Here is a 5,986-nt window from a genome sequence, read left to right on the forward strand (position 1 = left end):
AGAAGAAGAAGAAGAAGAAGAAGAAGAAGAAGAAGAAGAAGAAGAAGAAGAAGAAGAAGAAGAAGAAGAAGAAGAAGAAGAAGAAGAAGAAGAAGCATGGAGCAGTGGATGCTGTGTCCCGCCAGCTTCCTCCTTTTTGTGGGGTTCAGGGACTCAGCCCACTGAGTGGCTCCCCCACAGTCAGAGTGGGCCTTCCAACCTCAGTTAATAAAACTCAAATAATTCCACACAAGCAAGGCCTACCCTACTTGGTTGCTGTTGCTGTGATAAAACACTGACCAAAACCAACAGAAACACACACACACACACACACACACACACACACCCCAGGTACACAGACACACAAAAATAAAAATAACTCTAAAAAAATGTTGAAAGAAAATATGCTTACCATACACAAATATTTTCCACCACGTTTCAATATTGCCTATAGTATTCTGTACAGTAGCTGGTTAGGAAGACTGGAAGCCCAGGAGCAGTGCGCTATAACATACAGACTTGGCGTGAAGGAGTGGGCTGCATCATCTAGACAGCTTCATCACTAACATGCTGTGAGACATAAAACCATGCCAGGAAGTTTGGTAAGGTAGAGCTTGGTGAGACCTGGAGACTCTGTGGGCACATACCTGAGACTTAGGCAACTCCAGCTCCCTGCCAGACTCCTGACTTGGAACATGGCCACACTCCTTATATAAAAGAAATGTGTCCTATGGTCATATAGGCCCAAAACAGAGTTCTCCTTGCTAATGAGGTACCTAGAGGCCCAGAGGNCTTAGCCAATAAGCTTCCCTTCCCAGACATTCCTCCCTGCAAAAGGTATTTAATCTCAGGTCTACCCTGAGAAGTAGGTATGGAACATTATTCGTCCATTTCCCACCATGAAACAACCAATAAACTGTTTAGAACCATGGACTGTTGCTTCCATCAAGATCCTCTGTGGGGAGCCATGGAAAAGGCATTCTACTACAGAGCCACAACTTAACAAGACTAAACCTGTCTCCACCAAGGTAAGGACAATCCCTGCTGGGACAAGTTCTCTGCTCTTCCAGGACTCCTAGTGGTGCCTGGATGTCCAAGAGTCTGAGAAATCCATGGCTCAGGCCTCATCGCAGGCCTGGAAACCCTGGAATCAGCTCTGGATTTCCCACATCTCAGACTGTGCTTTCCCACCCCTGGACCAACAACATAAGACTGTAGTATGCCAGTACTCAAAGAAGACAAGAAACTTTATTCAGCCTGAGTTCTCTGTATGTAAAATCAAATCCAAGGACATCTAATTGCACCTTCCCCATCATCAGAAATTCATTCTAGGTAGACTTGCCATGTGCCCGCTCAGAAAAAGATGCAACCCCTGTCAGGTCCAACAAACATAATTGCTACCACCACCTCTTCCCTCCACCAGTTGTAGATGATCTAATGGTTTTCTTTGGGAAGTAGCCCTCTTGGAAGATGGGTTCTTACCTTTGAACCACAATGGGAAGATCTCTGTGGAAGAAATATTTCTTTCTTTAGAGAATGTTTCTCTACAAGGGATTAGGTTGGAAGCATTCGGTAGTGGATTCAAGGATCATTTTAAATTGGGCCCGCATGCTTCCTTTGTAACAGAGGGCAATATGGTTGTGGTGACCTACAACCAGAAAATTATTTCATTGCTACTTCATAAATATAATTTTGCTACTGTCATGAATCAAAATGTAATATCTGATAGGATATCTGACAGGTGACCCCTGTGAAAGGGTTGTTTGATCACCCAGAGGGTTATGATCCATAGGTTGAGAACCATTAGGCTACACCATACACAGGCTCTCAAATTGTATGAACACCTTATGTTCAGGAAATTATTTCTTTTTCCTGTTCTCACAAATCCTGTTACAGAAAAAGTGCAGCACAGTTCTTCGTGAATAGGTTTCTCTGGGATTGCTAGCTATGAGTCATCTTGGCAGTGAGTATGAATATTGGTTAGACGTTATTACGGGTATGTCTTGTGAGGGTGCTTGAGCATGAGACCAGTGTTTGAACTATGGAGCAGGGTAAAGAAAATCTGCCCTCTGAAGTGCCTGGTATGACTGATCAGGCGAGGTGAGGCCCAATGGATAGGGAAAGCTGATTGGCTATGGATCGAGGAGACCTTCCCCTGGTAGTCATTTTGACCTTCCATGGTTGGTCAAAGTGCAAAATGAAGCATTGGCTCATTTGGGTCTCCAGCCTGCTACCTGAAGATTCTAGAATTCCTCAGCTTTCACAACTCTTATTCTCTCTCAGTCTCTCCACCCTCTTTCTCTCTATTACTTAGAAATTACATTGCTTCTATTTTATGAAATGTCCTGATAATGCCTAAATAAATAAAATTTAACACATTAAATTTAATGTGTTTTAAAATATATTTTGCTATTTGTTCAATTTTTGTCAATATATTTTGACAATAGTTGGGAGGAAAAGATTCCATACTTTTCTGTAGAATGTCTAGTCTTGTTTTCTTCTTAGTTTTGTTTTAATTATGTGTGTGTGTTGGGAGGAATATGTACACATGTGGCAGCAGTCCTCTGAGGGCAAAAGAGGCATCAGGTATCTTGGAGCTTGAGTTACAGGTCGTTGTGAGCTTTCATGTGAATATAAGACCCACACTCAGGTTCTCCAGAACAACACACAGCACTTTTCACCTCTGACCTATCACTCCACTCCCAGCCATGTTTTATGAAAGACAGTAAAGTACACATTGAGGTAACAGTATCTCAACAGCTTGTAACACAGGGTACACCCAAACACTTATGCGAGCTTAAGGGAGCAATTAGACTATCTTTTGATTTCTAGGAATAAGAAAAAAGGAGAGCCATCTACAGCAGGGATCCAAGTCATTTTATGATAGTTGGCACCTTACCAAAATGTCGCTTAATTTCTGTAACAACCTAACTAGAAGAAGTGTGTGAAATTGTGATTCGTATTGATATTGTCCAGAAAACGGGCTCCAGTAGAAGGGGAGCGGGGTGGGGAGTTTTCTTTAGGAAGTTTTCCTAAAGGAGACATGATGACATTTCCCTCTAGTGGCTAAAGAGATATTAAATCAGTTGAGGAGAATTTAGGAGAACTCAGTAAAATGAGAATGCTTTGGCAAAGGGTAGCACCTACCTGTGGGCCTTCTTCCTTTGTTAACTCACACCCACAATCATAGCCTTCTGTTTTCTTTCTATGGCTTTCTCTTCTTTCCATCTTCCTTCTTTTTGAATATAATGGTTGCCAGACATATGCTAGACATAATTGCCACAAATAAGAAACACTTTGACCAAGCTAGAGCAATGGCTCAGTGGTTAAGAGCACTGACTACTCTTCCGAAGGTCCTGAGTTCAGATCCCAGCAACCACAGCAACCACATGGTGGCTCACAAAGCTACAGTGTACTCATATGCATTAAAGAAAGAAAGAAAGAAAGAAAGAAAGAAAGAAAGAAAGAAAGAAAGAAAGAAAGAAAGGAAGGAAGGAAGGANGGAAGGAAGGAAGGAAGAAAGAAAGAAAGAAAGAAAGAAAGAAAGAAAGAAAGAAAGAAAGAAAGAAAGAAAGAAAGAAAGAAAGGAAGGAAGGAAGAAAGAAAGAATGAAAGAAAGGTGTAAGAGGAAAACAGCACATGTGTGCTATGGTACTTGCTTTGACCAAATGTTCTAATTGCACTAGGAAAGGTTGATTAAAAATAAATAAAAGAAATCCAGCTACAGGAGGCCAGTATGAAGCTGTTGACGTGAAAGGGTGTGGCATTGAGGTTGTGTTTCTGTTACCTGGGTTTCCCTGAGCACCAAAAAATAATGTTTCTGCTCTGGTCCTCCCTCTGAAGATATTTTTTTCTGTCTATTTTATTTCTATACATTTTCTCCACTGTTGACATAAGATACAGTTATTTTTCCAAAATGAGTAAGAGTTAGTTTATTCTGAGACAAATATGAGTGATCATGATCTAAAAATATGTGACTCAGGTTGGCCTGAATGCCAGCCATACTCCACTGTAGATGAAGTTACAGGAACCTTTAAAATCACAGTACAAAAGGACAAATTTTAAATCAATGTATTTACTAGATGCATTGGTGGGGACATCAGATAAGCAAGCTGGGCTGGGCAGGAAGATATCTTCTATTAGGTTCAGGTATTTGAACAACCTTAGCTATAATGTTGGTTGAGTTAATGGCCTGCTAAGCTTAAAGATATATTCTAAACATTGTACCTAGCAATCACAAAGATGATAGGTCAGTCATAGATGGTGGTTGTAGATGCTTATTCAAGAGATTGAAGACAATCCAAGTTAACCCTGGCCTTCATCTAGAGCATCCTATTTCCTATCTCTCCATAGTGATGAAGTTCTAGTCTAGCATTATTCAAGATCTTTGACACAAATGGGCTTCCTCCAAGAACATCAAGCCACACCATTCAAACTTACTTTTCTACATTAGATTTGTGATTCTTCTCTTCACCAACTTCATGATTTCTTTTAAAAGTACATGTTTTGTGTTCAAAAGTGGAGTGCTCTCAACACTTGGCTCCAAATATGTGGGACTTAAACACCAACAATCAATATAAGCATCAATAATACACACAATGATTTCATTTAATTCTGTCACTAAGAGTCCAGTGTTGGCACAGATTCCACAGGCTAAGGACTTAGTCTGAGGAGTCTACCTTTTACTTCAGATGTAAATATCACAAGTTTAGGCCACCCCCATGTCCTAGAAAGGCAGGATTCCTGTGACATCCTTCTCCTTCTTCAGTAATTTGCTCTAGTCCACACAAGTTAGGAAAAAGACTTACAAGGTTCAGTTTATTCCAAAGGATCCAATCTTCCCACTTTATTTTTCCTCTTGCTATTTAATTTTCTTCTTTCTTGCTCCTCCATCTTCCATGCCTACCAATAACAGAATCAAATAAATACATAAATAAATATAAATAAACACCAAAATAACTGATCATCAAAGATTTAAAACATCTAGTTTTGATAGTGAGCAATCAGCTCCAAGAGAGTTCAAGCAAGCAGCCGAAAAAACTCACCCAAGACCTGATGAGAGGCCCACACACATGACTAAGACCATAACTCAACATGATAAAGGCTGCATAGAGCAAATACTATTCTTAGTAGGGAAAAATGGAAACTTCCCCCCCTAAAATTAGGAATTTAATAAAGACAAGAGTTTCCACACTTTCCACTCTTGTATAGTATGATACTTTAACTGTTAGCCAGAGTTTCAAGACAAGAGAAAGAAATAAAAAGTGATACAAACATGAAAGGAAGAAGTTGGTTTATCATATGATACTTAAAAAAATAAATCCTAACAGCTCCAACTTCACGTATGATCGTCACTTTCAACAACTAGTAGGCTACAAACCCCACAAAACAACATAAATAGATTTTCTACATATCAATACGGTTGTTAAGAAAAGAATTTAAGGAAAATTTCTATTTACAATAAACTTAAAAATAATAAAAGAAATACCTAGGAGCAAAAATATAACCAAAGAGGGAAATGAACTCATAAAGGGGAGCCAATATGCCAAGGAAAAAATTTGAAAAGCACTAGAAGGTTAAAAGATTTCCCTTACTCATGGATTGGTAGAATTAAAATGGAGGTATTACCAAAAACAATTCAAAGATCCCAATATAATACCTATTGGCTGCTGTTGTTCATAGGTGCTGAAGTAGAGAGAGAAGCTCACAAAGATGCTAAGCCTTCATTTTCTGAAGGAGCAGAATGGCTCAGCCTTCTTGGAAAAGATTGACACCAAGTTACTTTATTAAAAAATTGTACCAGGTTTATTGGGGCTGGGAAGGTTCCAGCTACCAAGGTTATCCTGCCCTTGCTGCCCGTGAGAGTGCACAACCCACACAAATCTCAGTCCCTTTTGATCACGGCTGGAACTCCAGATTTGCCAAGACTGTCTTTGGACCAAGGTTGGTGTAGCTGAAGGTTCTCACATGGCACCAAGTGCAGATTCTCTAGAGAGACAACATTTCT

This window comes from Mus caroli, chromosome 1, assembly GCF_900094665.2.
Source record: "Mus caroli chromosome 1, CAROLI_EIJ_v1.1, whole genome shotgun sequence".
NCBI lineage: Eukaryota > Metazoa > Chordata > Mammalia > Rodentia > Muridae > Mus > Mus caroli.